Raw genomic sequence first — 23,381 nt, forward strand, 5'->3', positions numbered from 1 at the left:
GTTGGTGGAGGATTAGTGCCCCTCCCTGTAAAACAGTTAACTCTGAGCCCTTGGCCACCCCGTTTGGGATACATGGTGTCTGGCAGTGAATGGATGAATGATATTTTTAAAATAGTATTTAGCTTTTACTTCAGTTGGCCATTTTTGCCATATCAGCTGTTTATCCTTGGCATGGGAAACTCCATGCTGTCCTTGTTGCCCAGTGCTACCTCACATCCTTTCCACACACGACTAGGCAAACCCAGTCTTGACTCTGGGGCAGGACCACTTAAGACCAGGCTTGGCTGGTCTGATTTGTCTGAAACCGTCTCGCCAAAACAGTCATGGGACTAGTCTTGACCAGTCCAAACCGGTCTGAAAGCCTCACAAAATGTGTCTTTACTGACAGTGTTGCCATCTAGTGTCTACTGGTGAATATTATTGAAAGTCTTCAAAGGGAGCATGGATTTTTAGGATGAACAAGTGCATGTAATTTTTTATTGGACCATATTTTTTCTGATTTTATATTATATGATGAGTAAGGATGGAGGTTTGGAGGGTGAAGTGCTTGAAAGGGTACAGCAGGGAAGAAAGGTTGCTGGTTCTTTGAAAGCAGTGATAAGAAACAGGGAAGTGAGCATGGAAGTGAAAAAGTTACTGCATGACAGTATTGTGATACCAACTCTAACGTACGGAAGTGAAGCTTGGGCATTGTTGGAAGGACACAAGTCAAGAGTGAGAGCAGTGGAAATGAGTTATTTAAGAGGAGCCTGTGGAGTCACATGAAGAGACAGGCTGACAAATGAGGATATAAAGGAGCGTTGTGGTGTTGATGTGGATGTGATCGGAAGCGTTATGAGGAACACACTGAGGTGGTTTAGCCATGTGGAGAGGATGGAGGGTGAAAGACTGACGAAGAGAGTGTATGTGAGTGAGGTGGAGGGGGGAAGAGGGAGGGGGAGGCCGAGGATGAGATGGAAGGATGGGGTGGAGAGGTATATGAGAGAGGGGAGTGTGAGTTGGGAGCACGGGAGTGAAATGGCGGGGGACAGGGCGACTTGGAGGCGATTTGTTTGTGGCCACCCCAAACGGGATTGAGGAGTCTGGCAATAGATAGATAGATATTCTCTTTCCATGAATCATGCTGATATTTTATATGCAATCAGATGACTTGAGGAGAAACCCAACTGGGTCAAGCTCAGCATAGAAAATGAAGGGTGGAATGAAGCAATTTCAGGTATACATATATACAACTGTTACAGATTTTCACTCTTTTATATGGTGGATGGGGGTGCCCAACATCCACTCACTCAATGTAGAGATGCCATATGATCTCTACACTGAGTGACAAGTCAAATGGTTTTCTGTACTCAGGAAATCATTTACTACACTGGGTGGTAACCATATAACCAGGGTTTCTGGCAGGGTTAAGTGTCCCCCAGATTCCCTTATCCAAAATCACTTAATCATGGAAGTTATTTCAGAGAGCCACGGAGGGCCCAATACCTGCCCAGGGCCCCAACAAATGGGCAGATTCTCATGGCCTTGTGGAATGTGAGAGGTGTGAATGAGGAGAGCAAGAGGGTGGAAGTGGTGAATGTGTTCAAGAGGCGAGATATGCCATGATGGCATTGTGTGAGACGAAGATGAAAGGATGTGAAGTGGAGGAGTGGGAGGGTGTGAAATGTGTAAGATCGGGAATGAATGGGTGACGAAGATGCAAGGAAGGAGTTGCTTTTTTGAGGAATGAGGTATGGCAGAGTGGAATGAGAGGCTACAAATGTGTCAGTTCAAGGTGTATGTATGTCTATTTCAAGTTTGAGAAGGTGAAAGTGGCAGTGATTGTGGCATATGCACCGTGTGAGGACAGGAGCGAGAGAGAGAAAGACAGGTTTTGGGATGAGCTGGATGAAGTAGTGGGGGAAATGCCCAGGAGCTGTAAAGCGATTGTAATGGGGGATATGAATGGAAGAGTAGTCACTGTTCTTGAGGATGACAGTGGGTTGTTATGGAGTACCAGGAGAAAATGATAATGGGAATCAACTAAAGGATATGTGTCAGGAGAGGAGGTTGTGCATTTGTAAATCATATTTCAAACACAATGTTGCACATACATATACAGTAAGACCTCACTGTAACAGACTAATTGGGGCCCAAACCATTCCAAAAAATGTGAAAATCTGATAAAAGCAACATCCAGACTTGCCCCTGCTTATCTGGACTTTTTCCGATATATCAGACATTAGTCCGGATCGCATGAACAGTTTTTAAACTGTTTTGATTACCATTGTGGTACTGTACTGTGTTATAACTTCACTACATTAATCAAATGGTATAATATACATAATAATACTGTACTGTACACTGATAAACATGTCTTTTATTTACCTTATTGTGGTGAACATAGCTGAAGTGGTCAGGCGGTCTGGACTGCTTCTGGCTTTATTGAACTTTTTCTGATATATAGGAATATAGTCCAGTAGCTCCTCGAGTCCGATAAAAGCAAATTCCGGTCTATTGAAGTCCGTTATATCAAGGTTTTCCTGTACATGGTATAGAGGGAACAGGGATCATGTTGAAAGAAGCCTGATTGATTACGTGCTTGTAGAGAGGTCGTTGATGGGAATGGTTGCTGATATGAGGGCCGTGAGAGGATGATGTGGAAGTCTGTCAGATCATATGATTGTGGTATGCAAGATCAAGCTGAGAGGAGTGAGGTGTATTAGGAGAGAGAGGAGCAGTCAGGGAGAAAGACTGAAAGTTGAGAAGCTGAGGATCAATGAAATGGCAGATGGTACAAAACCAAAGTAGAGGAGGAGTTAGAATCAGTGAAATGGGATGAAATGGATCTGGACAGCCTGTGGAATGCATATAGGGATTGCTTAGTCAGGAATGCTAAAACGGTGTGTGGTGTGGCAAGAGTAACAACAAAGAAAGGTACGGCATGGTGGGACAAGGTTAAGAGAGTGGTGGAGGAAAAGAGGAAGAAGTGGCTAAAGTGGTTACAGGACAGGGGTTCAGTTGAAATAAGAACTTTTTTTTTTTTTTATGCGAGGAAGAAGGAACCAAAGGCTATGAGCCCGCAGTAACAGTTCCCTCCAAGAGAAAAACAAAATACAATAGAGAGCCAAATTCAAGATCCGATCATTTTGAGATGCCTGGACACACTGCGTTTGAATGACTGGAGATCCTAGGCATCAGGAAATACAGACAGAGGGAGACAGTTCCAGAGTTGACCTGTTGCATAAATGAATGCGTGGGAGTAATGGTTAACTCTTGCATTAGAGAGTTGGATAGAAAAGGGATGAGAGTTTGCTGCCAGATGGGTGCTACGCGCCCGTTGTAGAGGAGGAGGAATGCAAACAGACAGTTCAGAGGAGCAGTGACCATTAAAGTAGCGATAGAAAAGAGATAAAGATGTGACAGTGCGGCGAAGAGACAGAGGTTGAAGGGAGTCAGTAAGAGGAGGAGAGTTAATGAGACGAAAAGCCTTTGACTCCACCCGATTGAGAAGAGCTGTATGTGGGGAGCGTCCCCACACATGAGAGTTGTACTCCACACAGGGGCGGATAAAACCCCTGTATAGAGTCAACAATTGTGCAGGGGTAAAGAAAGAGCGGAGTCAGCTTAGCACACCCAATCTCTTGGAAGCGGATTTTACAAGAGATGTAATATGATCTTTCCAAGATAAGTCCCAAGTAAATGAAACCCCAAGCATGTTCAAGGATGATGCAGGATTAAGCTGAATATTATTAAACATTAGTGGGTATACTTGTGGAAGATTTTGTCGGGTTGATAGGTGTAAGAATTGAGTCTTAGATGCATTAAAAACAAGATTATTTTTACCCCAGTCAGAGATACGAGCCAAATCAGACATTAGGTGTGCCATAGCCTCATCCCTTGTTTGTTGAAGTAACTGTTGAGATGGGCGTTGCGGGAACCGAATGGAAAGGTGAAGGGTGGAGTCATCAGCGTATGAGTGGATAGGGTTAGATGTACAGCTGAGAAGATCATTGATGAATAAAAGGAAGAGAGTTGGTGATAGGACAGAGCCCTGAGGAACACCACTGTTGATAGATCTAGGAGAAGAACAATGGCCGTCTACAACAGCGGCTATAGAATGACCAGAAAGGAAGCTAGCGATGAAGGCACAGATAGAAGGATAGAAACCGTAAGAGGGCAGTTTGGAAATTAAAGATTTATGCCAGACTCGATCGAAAGCCTTTGAGATGTCAAGTGCAATGGCAAATCTTTCGCCAAAGTCCCGAAAGGAGGATGACCAGGAGTCTGAAAGGTAGGTGAGAAGATCACCAGTGGAGTGTCCCTGACGGAACCCGTACTGACGATCAGAAAGAAGGTTGTGATAGGAAAGATGCCTTAAAATTTTTCTATTGAGAATTGACTCGAAAACTTATGAAATACAGGACGTTAAAGGAATTGGACGATAGTTGGAGGGTTGGGAGTGGTCACCCTTCTTTGGGACTGGCTGAATGAGAGCAAACTTCTAGCAAGAAGGAAAGGTTCAAGTTGACAGACAAAGGCGAAAGAGTTTGCCTAGGCAGGGTGTAAGCACAGAAGCACAGTTCTTGAGAACAACAGGAGGGACCCCATCAGGCCCATATGCTTTGTTAGTACTGAGGCCAGTGATGGCAGAAAATACATCAACTGAAGAAATTTTAATGTCAGCCATGAGGAAGTCAGAGGGGGGAAGTGATGGAGGAACCGCATCGGAATCGTCTAAGGTGGAATTGGAGGAGAAAGTCTGATCGAAGAGGTCTGCTTTATCAGTAGAAGAAATAGCTACAGAACCATCAGAGTAGAAAAGAGGAGGGAAGGATGATGAGGTAAAATTGTTAGAAACGTTTTTGGCAAGGTGCCAGAAGGAGCGGGAAGAATTCGAGTTGGAGAGTTGAGAGCATTTAGTATGGATGAAATTATTTTTAGCAGAGCGAAGAACAGACTTAGCACGATTCCGGGCAGAAACGTAAAGATGATGTGATTCAGGGGTGAGTTGGCTCCGGTACCTTTTGTAGGCCCTCTCCTTGTTGCGGACAGCATTAGAACAAGCGTGATAAAACCAAGGCTTTCTTGCGTTAGTCAAAGGATATAAGAAAGGAATGTATGCTTCCATGCCCGAGAGAATAACCTCCGTAACGCGCAAGGCACACTCAGATGGCTCACGGCCACCGAAGCAATAATCATTCCAGGGAAAATCAAAGAAGTACTGCCTGAGGGCCTCCCAGTCCGCGGCTCCAAAATGCCACAGACGACATTTCCCTGGAGGGTCCACAGGCCGTACCGGAGTGATAGGACAGGTTAAGGTGATAAGGTTGTGATCAGAGGAGCCCAACGGAGAGAAAAGATTAACAGAGTAAGCAGAAGGATTAGTTGTGAGGAAGAGGTCAAGTATGTTGGAGCTCTCTCCAAGGCAGTCTGGGATTCGGGTAGGGTTCTGTACAAGCTGCTGTAGGTCATTAAGGATAGAAAAGATGTAGGCTTGTTCACCAGGTGGATCAGTGAAAGGAGAGGAGAGCCAAAGGTGGTGGTGAACATTGAAATCTCCTAGAATGGAGATTTCAGAGAAAGGAGAAATGGATAGAATGTGTTCCATCGTAGAAGTAAGATAGTCGAAGAATTTTTGATAGTCAGTAGAATTAGGGGTTACATAAATAGCACAGATATATTTAGTCAGAGGATGACAGGAAAGCCGAAGCCAGAGTGTAGAGAATTCAGAAGAATTGAGTTCAGGAACACGAGAGCAAGATAAGTCGTTGCGTATATATACACAACAGCCACCTTTGGCTTCGAAATGAGTATAGAGAAAGTAGGAGGATACAGAAAAGGGTTTGCTGTCAGTTGCCTTAGACAGCTGAGTCTCAGTTAGAAAAAGAAGGTGAGGTTTAGAGGAGAAGAGGTGGTGCTCAACAGAGCGAACGTTAGAGGAAAGGCCGCGAATGTTGCAGAAATGAAGAAGAAGAGAGTCAGACAGTGGTTCCAGGCACCTCGAGTCGTCATCGGGAGAGGGGCGGATGGTGGGGGCATTTATGGTCCCCCCCCTGGGGACTCCGAGGCTGAGTGATGAGATGCCATAATTTTTTGAATTTTGGAAAAGGAAGTGTAGTGTGTACTGTGCATGTAGTCTGGTGTAGATAGTTAGAGAAATTTGTACTGGAGAGCATGCTGGCCTACTCTCTGTGTAACTGAGACACTGAAAAAGTTCAGTAAAGGGGGATGGTCAGGAACTAGTCCTGAGGGCTGATGAAATGGGAACTCCAGCACTCCCTATCATCAGCTTTCCATCCACCTCGGGAATACTGCCCTGCTCGACTGGTGCTACAGTCTACTCCTACTGATATATTGAGAGCAAGAAACACGTAAAGAGACTAGTGAAGAGGATAAAGAAGGAGGTAAATGATGATTTAGGAAGAAAAATGAATGCAAACTACTCTGAAAATAGGAAGTTATTCTGGAAAGAGGTGTGGACATGTAGAAGTGAAAGCAGAAAAATTGTGATGGTGTGAAGGATGTAGGTGGTAGATTATTAACCCATGGGGATAATAAGAACCAGATGGAAAGAATATTTAGAAAGCCTGATGAATGGGAATAGAGAGAGCTGAGTGGCTGTAAACACGATTGGTTTTGGAGGTGTGCGGAGAAGGAATGCAGTGCCAGGAGACGTGACACTCAAACAGGTGAAGTGCTGTGAAGCGGCTGAAAATGAGAAAGTAGCTGGGGTTGATGAGGTGTATGCAGAGGTGATTAACCCCTTAACCGCGGGGCGTCACTTTCGTGACGCTTGGGAGCAAGGGATCATACCACGGGGCGTCGCTTTTGTGATTCTGTGTTATTTTGAATTCACCCGGGCTTCTAAGTGGGGGCTTGTATCATCTATCAGTACTGCCAATGTCCAACACTAGTCAGCACTCCTAATCTCATCTGTACTCCCATCCATTGTTGACAATTTAGCCATTTCTCCCCGTTCTTGACTCCCCTCCCTACCCCCCCTCCATTACACTATCCTCTCGGCTGCCCGGCCGTGCTATGCTAAGTAAATCTTCCCTGGAATTTTTCACTGATTTCATCCATTGAAATAAGCCCTATGCCCTATTCTTATACCAAATAATATATACTGTACAAGAAAGAAATAAGGTAAGTGAGAGTGCCATACACCTGGAATTGGCTAATTATCACCTGACAACACCTCCCGTGCACTCGTTCGCTAATTTTCGCTGTTTTTTTCCCCTTGAAATATGCCATATAATCTATTTTCGTAATAAATATACATATAAGGAGGGAAGGGAGAAGCCTAAGTGATATTTACATTCACCTGGAACTACCTAATTTATAATGTATTGTCTAGATTTCCTGCCAATCATTTCAGTGAAATGCATAGCTGGTTCAAGAGCTACGTTGGTAGCACTGAATAACCCCCAAGTAGGCCTCAACCCGGGCCGGCCTTCCTTTATCAGTTGTCTCTCATCTTCCGAAGAGGAGGTACGGCTCATCCTCTTGCTGACTTCAGGGCCTTTTTTAACCTCATGCAAAGGGCCCTGTGACCTTTACCCCCTACTAAACCTCATGTGGAAAGAGGTAAAGGGCTGACAGTTGATAAAAGAGTGACTACGATCTTTCTATTGAATAAAACAGTGCAAGTGGAATTGTAAATAATGTGTAAACAGCAAGTGAAAGTAATGAATGTAAATATACGTGAACAATGGAAAATAGTTTTATAAGTTACTTCAAGTGACAGTGCATAACACAGTGTAAATAAAATAGAAATGTAAATAACGTAAATAAATTAGAGAACGTAAATAGAAATGTAAATGAGTAGTATTATAAGAATACGAGTATATACCCTAGGAGTAATGAAAGTGAAAGTTTCACTATAGCATGTCTGAATACTATGAGTTATGAGAGTGAAGATGAAAGTGACATTCACTCTCAATGCCAGTATACAGGACGAGAAAGTGAATGCTACGTATTTTACTGAAAGAAATTGAATCCCTACAGTGACAATAAACTAATACTACTGAAGGAAACTTATGGATAAAGACTGTAGATATATATAAGTGTTATATAGTAATAGAAATATAAAGTGTGAGGGGTTTTATGAATAATAAATGACAGAGTACCAAGAGCGAACTAGCGCAAGTGCGGCGGTCAGACGCGCTCATAATTTTCATTGCTTTCACAGTGGGTTTTTTTTTTTTTTTGGAGTATGGATCCCAAACTACTTGAAAATCGTAGAGTAGTGTTTATAGTGTTAATATCTGGCTGTGGTAATCATATTACGGGTTGTCGGGAAGTGTAAAGTGGAGACTTCGTTACCCAACTTCAGAGGTCTCCACAAGTCCTACGGTAACTGACGAAGGCTCAACAAACATTCCAGGAGAAAGCTGAACGCATGTGCCATAAGCATATATAATTTTAATATTCTAGGTCTAATAACTGATTTTTGGCAAATATTTTTTGAGAGTCTGTCGGAGCCCGAATAACCCCGCGGCACACGCAAAACATCAGTAAACATGCCCGCGGTGTAGGGGTTAAGTGTAATGGAGAGAGTGGAATGAAGTGCTTGTTGGAGATATGTAAGAAGGCATGGATGAGTGAAACTGATGTAAGAAGGCATGGATGAGTGAAACTGTGCCTGCAGAGTGGAAAAGGACAGTGATTGTACCCCTGTACAAAGATAAAGGTGAGCGAAGTGAGTGCAAAATTATTGTGGCATAAGTTTATTGAGTGTGGTAGGGAAGGTATATGGAGGAATTATTCTAGAGAAAGTGAGAGAGATATCAGAAGTCCTAGTGAGTGATGAACAGGGTGGCTTTAGTAGTGGCAGAGGATGTGTGAATCAAATATTTGCAGTGAGACAGATAGCAGAGAAGGCTTGTGAGAGTGACCATAAGGTGTTTATGGCATTCATGGATCTGGAAAAAGCATACAACAAAGTGGACAGAGAAGGACTGTGGAAGGTTTTACACGTGTACGGTGTAGATGGTAAGCTGCTAGGTGCTGTCAGTAGTTTTTTGATGGTAGTGAAGCATGTGTAAGGATTAATGGGCATCTAAGTGAATGGTTCACGATTGGTGTGGGCATGCGACAAGGTTGTGTGATGTCCCCATGGTTGTTCAGTATATATATGGATGGGGTGATGAAAGAAGTAAAAACACGAGTAATGGAGAGAGGGATGTCGTTGGTAATGAATGGTGATGGATGGAATATCTCAAATTTGTTGTATGCAGATGATACAGTACTGCTTGCAACTACTGGACAAGAACTTGGTAGGCTAATGTGGAGTTTTGCTGATGTCTTTGAGCATTGTGCCTTGAGAGTAAATGTAGAAAAGAGTAAAGTGGTGGTTATTGAGAGAGAAGGTGACTTCCAGTGTGATGTTAGTGTGAATGGAGAGAGACTGGAATTGGTGAGAGAGTTCAAATACCTGGGTACGGTGATAGAAAAGAGAGGAAAATGTGCAAAAGAAGTTGAAAGTAGAGTGACAGAAGGAAGAAAAGTAGCTGGTGCAATGAAGGCCTTGATAAGAAACAGAGGCTTGAATGTTGCAGCTGCATGAAGCTTACATGAAGGAGTGTTAATGCCAGCTTTAACATATGGATGTGAGACTATGGTGTGGCATGAAAATGAAAAGTCAAGAGTAAGAGCAGTGGAGATGGGACTGCTGAGGAATGTATGTGGAGTACAGAGGGTGGATAGGATATGAAATGTGATTTGTGCAAGATGTGGTGTGAGGAAGTCGGTGGACACCAGAATCGAAGAGTGTACTGAGATGGTATGGTTATGTGGAGGGAATGGATAACAATAGAGTGGTGAAAAAGGTATATCTGAGCGAATTTGAAGGAGGGAGGAGGCGAGGTAGGCCAAGGAGAAGGTGGAGAGATGTGGTGGATGAGTGTGTGATTAATAGAGGTTTGAAAGTCGGTGAGGCTAGGAAACTGACAAGAGATTGAGCTGGCTGCATGAATGTTGTGAGAAGTACATGATCAGGGAACTGGCACCTCCGTTTAATGTGGCGGCTTCCGGATTGACTCAGTCGGATATGTTTATGTGAAGCTACAGAATGTGGTGAATGTTTTTGGCATATCTGATAGAGCCAGCATTCTGGGGGCTTGAATGATGAGTGAATGGAAGCGTGTCCCATTGGACTATGCAAATTTGGGCTGTCTGGACATTGCTACTCCTCACCCTGCCCTAGGGTGGGAAAGGAGGTCTGGATGATGATGAATGATGATGATATAGTAGACTGAAGAATAGTGCTGAATAGAGACACTGAGAGGTGAATATGTATGAGTATATACCAACCCACCTGGTTCAAACTCTGTAAAGAAGCAGAAGGATGGACAGAAATAATTTGTAGTGTTTAAATATATGGCTGTGATACAGATTTTCACCATTTTAGTTCCTGTATTCCATAATAATGACACTACTGACTGATGAATAGTACTGAATAGAGGTATTCGAAGATGAGTGTGCATTTGGTAGGTGTTAGTGACTATCATCCACTCACTTGGTCAGTGCTGGGAACGCTACTAATAAAAAGTAGTGGCGCTCCCATTCCCGTTACTAGCTCGAAAAAGTAGTGGCGTTACTGGTTTCGCTACATGATATGAAATGTAGCAGCGCTTCCGCTCCCGCTCCTGTTACTTTGGATGAGAAAAAAGTACACGAAGGAAAGGTTAACGAAAAAAAAAATCATATACATGTCTGTGTCACTTTAACCCCTTAACTGCGGGGTGTCACTTTCGTGACGCTTGGGAGCAAGGGATCATACCGGGGGATGTCACTTTTGTGATTCTGTATTATTTTGAATTCGCCTGGGTTTTCAAGTGGTGGCTTGTATCATCTATCAGTACTGCCAATGTCCAACACTAGTCAGCACTCCTGATCTCATTTGTACTCCCATCCATTGTTGACAATTTAGCCATTTCTCCCCATTCTTGACTCCCCTCCCTACCTCCCCTCCATTACCCTCTCCTCTTGCCTGCCCGGCCATGCTGCACTAAGTAAATCTTCCCCTTAATTTTCCACTGATTTCATCCATCGACATAAGCCCTATGCCCGATTCTTATAGCAAATATTATATACAAAAAAGAAATAAGGTAAGTGATAGTGCCATACACCTGGAATTGGCTAATTATCACCTGACAACACCTCACGTGCACTCGTTTGCTAATTTTTGTTGTTGATTTCCCCTTGAAAAATGCCGTATAATCTATTCTCGTAATAAAAAATATATACAGTATAAGAAAGGAAGGGAGAAGCCAAAATGATATTTACATTCACCTGGAACTACCTAATTTATTATGTATTGTCTAGATTTCCTGCCAATCATTTCATAGCGTATATATTAGCAGCTGTCACTACACTGACATTGGCAGCGTTGCACTCCCCCTAGGCAACCACAGCATTCAGTTTACCATCGTCTTTCAAGGTGAAACCACGTCGGATTTGTGCCTGTCCAATTCCGCCGGTTTTTAGCCCCGTGCAAAGGGCCCTGTGACCTCTGCCCCAACTAAACCTCGTGTGGAAAGGGGTAAAGGGCTAAGTGACTGGTGTGGAACGTGAACTGGGTAATTTATCAGTGAAAATGATGGACAGTGACTATGGTCTTTCTGGTGAGTAAAACAGTGCAAGTGGAAATGTAAATAATGTGTAAATAATGTGTAAACAGCAAGTGAAAACAATGAATGTAAATATAAGTGAACAGTGGAAAATAGTTTTATAAGTTACTGCAAGTGACAGTTCATAACACAGTGTAAATAAAATAGAAATGTGAACAATGTAAATAAAATAGAGAATGTAAATAGAAATGTAAATGAGTAGTAATATAAGAATACGAGTATATATACTAGGAGTAAAGAAAGTGAATGTTTTACTCTAGCATGTATGAATACTGTGAGTTATGAAAGTGGAAGTGAAAGTGACAGATTTGCTCTCAACACTAGTATACAGGACGAGAAAGTGAATGCTACGTATTTTACTGAAAGAGAAATTGAATGCCTATGGTTACAATATACTACTATTACTGAAGGAAACTTATGGTTAAAGACTGCAGATATATATGTTATATAGTAACAGAAATATAAACTGTGAGTGATTTTATGAATAATAAATGACAGAATACCAACGGCGAAAGAGCGCAAGTGGGAAGGTCATATGTGCTTGTAATTTTCTTTGCTTTCACAGTGTTTTCTTTTTGGGGATATGGATTCCAAAATATTTGAAAATCACAGAATAGTGTTTCCAGTGATAATATCAGGCTGTGGTAATCATATTACTGGTTGTCGGGAAGTGTAAAGTGGAGACTTCGTTACCCAAATTCAGAAGTCTCCACAAGTCCTACAGTACTTGACAAAGGCTCAACAAACACCCCAGGAGAAAGCTGAAGGTATGTGCCATATGCATATGTAATTATAATACTCTAGGACTAATAACTGATTTTTGGCAAATATTTTAACAAAGTCTGTCGGAGCACAAATATCCTAGCAGGACACACAAGTTGAGCCAAAACAACCCTGTGGTTTAGGGGTTAATGAAGCTTAGAGTCGAAGGTACAGGAAAAAGCTATTTAGTATATAACGTAACGGATGTTCATTTACACTGTACCTAGTATATGTACTGAAAGTCTATCTATCTATCTATCTGTAGCCCGACGCCCTAATCCCGCAAAGGGTGGCCGCAGACAAAACGCCTCCAAGTCACTCTGTCACCCACCATTTGACTCCCCTCCCCCCAACTCACCCCCCCCTCCCTCATATACCTCTCAACTCCATCCCTCCACCTCATCCTCGGTCTACCCCTCCCTCTCCCTCCCTCCACTTCACCTACATACACCCTCTTAGTCAGTCTTTCATTCTCCATTCTCTCCACATGTCCAAACCACCTCAGTGTATTTCTCCTAATCTTTTCAACCACATCCACATCTACCCCATAACGTTCCTTCACTTCTTCATTCGTCAACCTGTCCCTCCACGTCACTCCACATGCTCCTCTCAAGTAACTCATTTCCACTGCTCTCACTCTTGACTTGTTCCCCTCTTGCAAGGTCCACGCCTCGCTTCCATACGTCAGGGTAGGGATCACAATACCATCATGCAGTGACTTCTTAACTTCCATACTCACCTCCCTATTTCTCATCACTGCTTTCAGTGTACCAACAACCTTTCTTCCCTGCTGTACCCTTTCAAGTACTTCATCCCCCAAAGTTCCATCCTTACTCATCACACTACCCAAGTACTTGAATGCACTCACATTCTCCATATCCTCACCATCCAACCTCACTGCACACTCTGTGACTTCATTCCTCTCAAACACCATAACTTTACTTTTGTTTACATTAACTTTCAGCTTCCTCCTCGTACACACTGTCCCAAATTCATTCACCAAACCTTGCAACTCCCATTCATCTTCACTCAACAATACTGTATCATCAGCAAACAGCAACACAGGAAGCTTCCAAATCTCACCCTCATTCATTAGGGCCACCCCCACATCCACTGCCCTACCTTGCACCTCCTTTACAACCCCATCCATATATATATTAAACAGCCATGGAGACATCACACACCCCTGTTTCAGTCCCACATTGAGATCGAAGAACTCACTCTGCTCACCATCCACTCGCACTGTAGCCCTAGCTCCCTCGTACATACTCTTCACAGCACTCAACAATTTCCCCTCCACTCCATATATTCTTAATACCTTCCACATACCTTGCCTATCTATTCTGTCATAAGCTTTCTCCAAGTCCATGAAGGCAGCATACACTTTCCTTCCCTTCTCTAGATACTTCTGCACTAAACATCTTAGAACAAATATCTGATCTACACACCCTTTTCCCTTCCTAAATCCCCCTTGTTCTTCTCCAACTAGCTCCTCTGTCATATGCCTAACCCTATCAATGAGTATTCTACCATATATTTTACCAGTCACACTAAGAAGGCAAATACCCCTATGGTTACCACATACTTCTCTCTCCCCTTTTCCTTTGTACAGAGGAACAATTATACCTGATTTCCAGTCCTCTGGAACCCTTCCCTCTTTCCAAGCCAATCTACACAACTTCCATATCCACTCCACAACAATCTCACCCCCATACCTAAGCATTTCACCACACACTCCATCAATTCCTGGGGCCTTTCCCAGCTTAATCTTCTTCATCGCTTCCACTACTTCCGACCTACTGATCTCTTCCTCCCTCCTCTCATCTCTTCTTCTCCCAGCCATTCCCCAACCACTTATACTCACACTGCTCTCACTCTCTTCATTCAACAAATCCTCAAAGTGCTCCTTCCATCTCCTCAATTTCTCTCTCTTCTCCACCAACAATCTATTATTACTGAAAGTAACATACGTAAATAAAAGGCAAAAAAATGTGGCCTACCATTGATACATATTATATAGTTTTATTATATTTTCAATGATACCTGTTTAAGATATGTACGGAAATGAAAGTAAAAATGAACTGGGGCTTTCTTTTAAAGGCCATTTATACAATAGCAATTTTTTTTTTTTTTTTTTTTTTTTCATTACTTTAAACTGAAAGTAACATACTGTTACGAAATAATAACGTAGTGAGTAAGAATTAGTCTGAAAGAGAGAGTGAGGGAAAGAGTGGGAGTTAGAGATGGGGATAGTTAGAGGTGTGTGTGTGTGTGTGTGTGTGTGTGTGTGTGTGTGTGTGTGTGTGTGTGTGTGTGTGTGTGTGTGTATGAGCATTGCCTACATCTAGCTGACATCCTTAATTGACAGAATTGACAAAAGTATTATTTTTCATCATTAATAAACACAACCAAACCGTCGGCATATCTGTATGTATGCACCGACTCCGAACCTGTATTCTTCGCATGGGTAGCGAGGAGCGCGGTAATGCGTGAGTATGGCCAAAAAGTAGAGGCACTGTCAGTTCTGCTACTGGCTAAAAAAAGTAATGACGTTACCACCATTGCTATTAAAACAGTAGTGGGCTACTAATAGCAGCGCTATTCCCAGCTTTGCACTTGGTGTAGTGCTGCACACTATTTCTTTCACATGTATCATTCTTTTTTCTGTATCTGCCCCCCCCCCCATCTTCACATATCTCCCATCTTTCCTGTCACTTTGTATTGCGCTTCTTTCCTTTTCAGGTGATTTTTTATTGAATGACATGTCAAATGGTCTCTTTTAAGCCAGGAAATCATTTACAGTAGTGGGCAGTAACCATATAACCAACTCATTCATGTTCCCTGTGTGTCAGCAAGTGAGTTGGTAAGGAGTAAGTGTCCCTCCCTGTAAAACAACTAACTCAAAGTCAAATCGCCACCCCTTACAGAATTATGGCATCTGGCAGTAGTTAGATGGATAGATAGAGTGTGTGTTTGTGTGAATGTGGCCATATCAAGGTAACATAGTAGTAAGTGCTGGTTAGGAGCCAGAAACTTTTTTCCGTAGACTTTAGCTCCCAAAATTAGGGTGCATCTTACACAGTGCACTGACTTATATGCTGCAACATACAGTACTGAAAATGTGAGTAGGAAGTTTACCATCTGGGTTTGTCCCATCCAAGGATGGATATTTAAGAAAGTGCAGTAGCACAATGACCTTTTGTTGTATGCAGTGATGTATCCTCAAAATCCTCCTTATACTCAGAATCCATGTAAAAGAGATACCATGCTGTATAAGAATTAGTTTTTTTTTTTTTAGCTAATGGGGAAGAGAAAGTAAAAAATCCATAGCTCTCTGAAATGTAGCAATTTTATCCCTCCAGTATATTTGTATTTTTGTCATCAAGTATATAAATAATTATTTCCCTGCACAGAGGAAAAAGAGAAAAAGAAGTGTGTGGTAAACATAGGGGCATTTGTTGTCTTAGCCTAATAGGAAAAAGATATGGTAGGATCGGTGCCGGATTTGGGATGTGGGGGGCCTGGGACCCGATTTGGTGGTGGGCCCATCCCAAGCATCAAATTAGCATGGTGCTAAATGAAAATACATTTTTAACCCTCGCACTGTTGCAACAATATGCTCGCTTGCACGATACAAATTGCTCCCGACGACCCATAATACTGTATTCAGAAATTGATGTCATTAAAGATCAGGTAAAAATGATACAGTACTTTCTGAAAAATCTCCACATTAATTAGCCCTGAATGAAAAAAACACAGCAGCCCTGAAATGCACTGAACACATCCTTGCATATCACACAAAACAGAATAATCATGAAGCAAGAAAAAAAAAAAAAAAAAAACGTGTGCAGTTACCACTCAATCCTTGTATAGACTGTTCATTGAACAAACAGTTTCTAGAAATCTGGTTTAGTTCAGGTGCTTTCTGAAATTTTCTAATGGAAAATTCTCTTATTAAATCATCAAAATTCAATGAGCGTAGGATGTCCGACTCAGTGCTCAAGACTGTCAGATTCACAAGTCACTCCTGTGTCCTGCTTGTTTGTAGGCAATTCTCAATCAATTTCAGCTTGGGGGGAAAAAAAAAAAAAAAAAAAAAAACTTTCAGCACTGCAGTTGCTCACCATTACAGCCAAGTACATTCTCAGGGCTGCCTCCACACTGGGGAAAATATCTAGCACATGCTTATCGTGGATAAGCTTGTAGAGAAATAGCTCAGCGCTAACGTCATTTGGCTCTTTTTCAGCATGATATTCGCAAAAGCAGCAAACTGGATGAGCTCTTCAGGAAATGAAGTCTCCAGATCATTGGGATAGACATCCAGTAATTTCTTAGCTGCTCTAGACAGCTCTTCAGAGTATAGTTTTGTCAGTTGTCCAAAGCAGCCAAAGCGACCTGACATCAGTTCATACGCATGCAGCCGTTGGTTAAGAGAAGCTATGAACTGATTGATGACAGGAACGAAATCGTATGACAGTGATAAAAAATGAGAAGTTGTTGGCAGCTGGCACCAGCTCCAGGGCTGCCAGATTTGAACATGGGTATATAACCATAATTCTTCAATTTTCATTCCCAGATTCAGTTTTTCATTAGTAATAATATTAATAATAATAATAATAATAATAACATCCATCAATCCATCCATCATCCAATCCTACGTTGCCCCATGAGGAGCGTAGGAGCCCGGGGCTAGGCAGTTGGTCCTGACATTTAAGATGAGAGTGACCAACCTCACTCATCCCTGAGTGGCGTTACGTGAGCAGTAAACCCCAACCATCCCTTGGATATAAACCTGCACTGGCTCAATCCGACTGGAGCGCAATAATTACCCACTAAACCACCAGGCGCCAAAATTTGGTTATGTGGTTACCACCCAGCGTAGTAAATAGTTTCCTGGTGCACAGGAAACCATTTGGCTTGTCACTCAGTGTAGAGTCACCCACAGGCAGAAGAAAGAGGAAAGAATGAAGGAATGAAAGACAGAAGAGGGAGTGTAAAGTCACCTGTAGAGAGAAGGACGAGGAAAGAATGAAAGAAAGAAAGATAGAAGAAGATAGAAGGAAAGAAGGATGGAGGAGAGGACAGGGCAGACACCCGAGAGCAGCACTACATTGAGTGAGTGGATGGTGAGTGCCCCCACCTACCACATAATAATCTATCTATATACCTAGGCTGCTTCCCCCAAGGAAAGGGAGGTAGCCGAGACAGGACGACACACTCCTCATTTACTCATCCATTCAAACACATTCATTCGCATCTTAGCCCCAAGGGGAGAACGGACAGATCCTCACCGCACCACACCGCACAAGGGTCAACTGCGCAATGCAATCAGTGACATCTGCAGCAGGGCCCGACAGCAGAGCTGGTTTACCCCTGCCACATCATAACAGACTCATTCCCTTACCCGCACCTGACCTGAAATAACTGATCAGACCAAATGCGGGAGAATGTCCCCTCAGGGCTGCGTCATCACTTATTCATTCACAATTTCTCTCCATTTATTTCTGTCACGCACAGCCACTCTTCCTCGCTCAACAGACATCCCTCTCGCATCCAGTGCTCTCTTCACATTGTCCATCCATCCTATTCGTGGTCTTCCTCTCAGCCTTACACCTCTCACATCAGATCTAGTTATCTTTTTCACCATTCGCTCATTATCCATTCTCTCCATATGCCCAAACCATCGCAACACCCTCTGCTCAACTCTACCAGCCATCTCCCGAACAACTCCAGTTCTCCTTCGCACTTCATCATTTTGCACTCGATCCATACGCGTCACTCCACACATACTCCTCAGACACCTCATCTCCATTACATTCAAACTTTGCTCTCTGCTACACCCATATTCCATGTTTCAGCCCCATATAATGCAGTCGGTACCACAACACCCTCATACAGCCTTCTCTTTACATCCATTCTAAGCGAACGACATCTAAACACTTTTTTCATTCCTCCCAGCATCTTTCCTACTTCATTTATTCTAAACTTCACTTCTGCATCTATTCTTCCATCCACAGCAACATGTGACCCTAGATATTTAAAACACACTACCTCCTCAAGCAACTCGCCATTCAAAACTATATTCATCCCCCTACCATAATAATAGCAGTAATAATAATAGTAATAATAATAATCTATCCATCCATCCATCATCTAATCCTATGTTGCCCCATGAGGAGCATAGAAGCCCGGGGCTAGGAAAGTTGGTCTCGGCATTTAAGATGAGAGTGACCAGCCTCACTCGTCCCTGAGTGGGATTACGTGAGCAATAAACCCCAACCACCCCATGGATATAAACCTTCACCGGCTCAATCCGATTGGAGCACCTTTATTGCCCGCTAAACCACCAGGAGTCAAAATTTGATTATATGGTTACCACCCAGCGTAGTAAATGGTTTCCTGGTGTACAGGAAACCATTTGGCTTGTCACTCATAATAATAATAATAATATTTTTTTTTTTTTTTTTTTTTTTTTTTTAAGTGCCAGTTCTTCCATAAGGAATTCACAAGCGCTCAACAGATATATACATTATTTTTACAGTCACAAGAATTGTGACATCTCTCATACACAATACATACTTCATCATTAAAAAAACATACTGTATATATATGAAAGTGGCAATACTGTATATTTCATTCATTCATTCATTCATTGCCAGACGCCATGTATCCCAAACAGGGTGGCCAAGGGCTTAGAGTTAATTGTTTTACAGGGAGGGGCACTAATCCTCCACCAACCCCACTTGACATGTAGGGAGTTATGCCAACAGCATCTGGTGTTCCCAGGCGGTCACCCATCCAAGTACTAACCAGACCCAACGTTGCTTAACTTCGCTGATCGGACGGGAAGCGGTGTACTGAACGTGGTATGGCCGCTATAAACTCTGTAATTATCCATCATAGTACCTCTCTCCAGGTCATAGCATTTTGAAAAAAGAAAGGCTTTCAGCTGTCTCTTGAAGGATTCAACAGAAAGGAGTTGTCTCATGGACAATGGCAATCTGTTATATAATCTAGGGGCTCTATACACAAAAGAACGATCAGAGAAGGACGACTGGTGAATGGCTCCAGGCTCATCAAGACACAAGGACTCATTTTCAGTATGTAACATCACACCTGGGCATGCCGATGGAAGTACAGGTAGTAGCAATTCAGGAAGATACTTTGGTTCACCAAACTTAAAAACCTTGAGTGTAATAAGACATGGTTTTAAATTCAGTTCTAGCCTTTACTGGTAACCAATGCAGCTCAATTAGGAATGGTGTAGTCGAGATTCTAGGGGGGAGACCAAAGATAGGCCGTGCTGCCCTGTTCAACACTGACTGAACTTTTGTTAGTATATTATTTGGAAGGCCAGTCCACAGTGAATTACAGTAATCAACACGAGACAAGACCACTGCATGGACCAATATTACGAGGCAATGTCTGTTCAGGAGTTTTCTCACAGAGTACAGATTTCTGATATGCAAGTTACACCCTCCGACAACTTGATTAATATGTTCCTTGTATTTTAACTTTGAATTAAAATAATCACCCAGATTTCAAACAGAATAGACTGGATGAAGCTGTGACACACCAGTGTTCAGAGCCAGGGCATTATCAGTGTCATTACCAAATTTCTTAAAGAAAGATTATTCATATATTTACCCCTTGCCAATATAGGTACATGTATAAGGGAAAAAAATTATTTATTTGAAAATTAATTGCATATGTTCTGTATTTTCATGTTCTAAAAGCTAACAAATTAACTGAGTACATCATCCAATCAAGTTCATCACCATCTCCAAATCCAGTACCAAATCATGCTTATTCATTATCTGACGGATTTTTCATTACCAAATCGGCCCTGTTTTGGTAATGAAAAATACCAAATGTTAAGTTGCCCAACGTTTAGTGAGAGGCCCCTTCTGGTGGGAGGCCCGGGGTCCAGGCCCCATGGGCCCACCCCTGAGTCCAGCCCTGGGTAGGATACTCAGTGACAGAGTTGGGGAAATACTGTAGCAGAGGAATTTCTGTAGTTGGAAGGATGCTCAATGACAGAGTTGGGGAAATAGCAGAGGAATTAGTTGGAGAACAGGGATGTTTAGGGAGGTAAGAGGTTGTGTAGATCAGATGTGGGTCATTCCATGCAGATATCAACCTTTAGTGTCAACCTCAGAATTGATCAGAAATACAATACGTATATAAATTATATATCATTTTAAAGTGTAACTTGATCGGTTTTGGGGATGTACAGAGAAGGAATGCAGTGCCAGGAAATGTGACACTCACAGAAGTGATGAATGCTGTGAAGCAGCTGAAAAATGGGGAAAGCAGATGGGGTTGATGAGATGTATGCAGAGATGATTAAGTGTAATGCGAAGAGTGGAATGAAGTGCTTGTTGGAGATAAGTAAGAAGGCATGGATAAGTGAAACTGTGCCAATAGAGTGGAAAAAGGCAGTGGTTTTACCCACGTACGAAAGTAAAGGTGAGCAAAGTGAATGCAAGAATTATCATGGCATAAGTCTTTTGAGTGTTGTGGGGAAGGTATATGGAAGAATTATTATAGAGAAAGTAAGAGAGATATCAGAAGTCCTAGTGAGTGACAAACAGGGTGGCTTTAGGAGTGGCAGAGGATGTGTGGATCAAATATTTGCAGTGAGACAGATAGTGGAGAAGATGTTTATGGCATTTGTGGATCTGGAAACAGCATATGACAGAAGACAGAGAAAGATTGTGGAAGGTTTTGCGCATGTATGGTTCTGATGGTAAGCTGTTAGGTGCCATGAATTATTATTATTTATTTATTTATTTTTTTAATGGTAGTGAAACATCTGTAAGGGTGAATGGGTATATAAGTGAATGGTTCATGATCAGTGTAGGCATGTGTCAAGGTTGTGTGATGTCCAGATGGTTGTTCAGTATGTATATGGATAGGGTGATGAGAGAAGTAAAAACACGAGTAATAGAGAGAAGGATAGCTTTGGTAATGAATGGAGATGGATGGAATTTCTGACAGAAGTGAAGAATGCTGTGAAGCAGCTGAAAAATGGGAAAGCAGCTGAGGTTGATGAGGTTGATGAGATGCAGAAATGATTAAGTGTAGTGGGGAGAGTGGAATGAAGTGCTTGTTGGAGATATATAAGAAGACATGGATGAGTGAAACTGTGCCAGTAGCGTGGAAAAAGGCAGTGATTTTTACCTCTGTGCAGAAATAAAGGTGAACGAAGTGAGTACAGGAATTATCATGGCATTAATCTGTTAAGTGTGGTAGGGAAGGTTTATCTATCTATTTATCTATTGCCAGACACCTCAATCCCGTACGGGGTGGCAACAAACAAATCACCTCCAAGTCGCCCTGTCCCCCGCCATTTCACTTCCCTGCTTCCAACTCATACCCCCCTCCTTCATATACTTCTCCACTCCATCCCTCCATCTCATCCTCGGCCTCCTCCTCCCTCTCCCTCCCACCACCTCACTCACATACACTCTCCTCGTCAGGGAAGGTATACGGAAGAATTATTATAGAGAAAGTAAGAGGGATGTCAGTAGTCCTAGTCAGTGACAAACAGGGTGGCTTTCGGAGTGGCAGAGGATGTGTGGATCAAATATTTGCAGTATGACAGATAATGGAGAAGGCATGTGAGGGACAATAAGGTGTTTATGGCATTTGTGGATCTGGAAAGAGCATATGACGAAGTAGACAGAGAAGGATTGTGGAAGGTTTTGCACATGTATTGTGTAGATGGTAAGCTGCTAGGCGCTGTCAGTAGTTTTTATGATGGTAGTGAAGCATGTGTAAGGGTAAATGGGTATCTAAGTGAATGGTTCAGTCAGTGTAGGCATGCCACAAAGTTGTGTGATGTCCGCATGGTTGTTCAATATCTATATGGATGGGGTGATGAGAGAAGTAAAGACACGAGTAACAGAGAGGGATAGCGTTGGTGGTGAATGGTGATGGATGGAATATCTCAAATTTGTTGTATGCTGATGATGCTGTGCTACATGCAAATACTGGACAAAAGCTCGGTAGACTAGTGCAGAGTTTTGTAGATGTCTGCGAGCACCATGCCCTGGGAGTAAATGTACAAAAAAGTAAAGTGATTGTTATTGAGAGAGAACATGACTTCTAGGGTGATGTTACAGTGACTGGAATTGGTTAAAGAGTTCAAATACCTGGGTACAGTGATAGAAACGAGAGGAAAATGTGCAAAAGAAGTGGAAGGTAGAGTGACACAAGGAAGGAAAGTAGCTGGTGCAGTGAAGGCCTTTATGTGAAACAGAGGCTTGAGTGTTGCAGTTGCACGTGGCTTGCATGAAGGAGTGTTAGTGCCAGCTTTATCATATGAATGTGAGACTGTGGTGTGACATGAAAATGAAAAGTCAAGAGTGAGAGCAGTGGAGATGGGACTGCTGAGGAATGTATGTGGAGTACAGAGAGTGTATAGGATACGGAATAATGTGATACTTGAAAGGTGCGGAATGAGGAAGTCTATGGACACCAGAATCAAAGAGAGTATATTGAGATGGATTGGTCATGTTTGGAGAGAATGGGTGGTGGGAAAGGTATATCTGCATGAATTTGAAAGAGGGAAGAGGCAAAGTAGGCCAAGGAGAAGGTGGAGGGTTATGGTAGATGAGTGTGTGAGGAAGAGAGGTATGGAAGTTGGTGAGGGTAAGGGACAGATAAGAGACGCAGCTGGATGGATAAATATTGTGTGGAGAAGCGCAGACCAAGGATTTGGCAACCCTTTTTAACGTGACAGCATTCTAGAGAAGGGAAAGAAGTTGTATGTGTCTTTCATGGATTTAGAGAAAGCATATGACAGGGTGGATAGACAAGGATTGTGGAAAGTATTAAGAATATATGGAGTAGATGGAAAGTTGTTGAATGCTGTGAAGAGTATGTATGATGGTGCTAAGGCTGCAGTGCGTATGGATGGTGAACTAAGTGAATTTTTCTCTTTGGAGGTTGGGTTGAAACAGGGATGTGTCATGTCTCCATGGTTGTTCAATCTGTTCA

General features: G+C 42.5%; 1 protein-coding gene and 1 non-coding gene across 2 annotated transcripts in view; one reads left to right on the forward strand and one right to left on the reverse strand.

The window, feature by feature from the left end:
* LOC145394188 (tether containing UBX domain for GLUT4) overlaps positions 1–23,381 on the forward strand; it is a 673,993-nt gene that overhangs the window by 188,824 nt on the left and 461,788 nt on the right. The window lies entirely within an intron of this gene.
* LOC145394326 (5S ribosomal RNA) lies at positions 19,139–19,257 on the reverse strand. The gene has a single exon (XR_013896398.1). It is a non-coding gene; the product is annotated as a 5S ribosomal RNA (ribosomal RNA).

The sequence above is a fragment of the Coenobita brevimanus genome, chromosome 26 (assembly GCF_032717465.1).
Source record: "Coenobita brevimanus isolate Jiangsu-jjx chromosome 26, ASM3271746v2, whole genome shotgun sequence".
Taxonomy (NCBI): domain Eukaryota; kingdom Metazoa; phylum Arthropoda; class Malacostraca; order Decapoda; family Coenobitidae; genus Coenobita; species Coenobita brevimanus.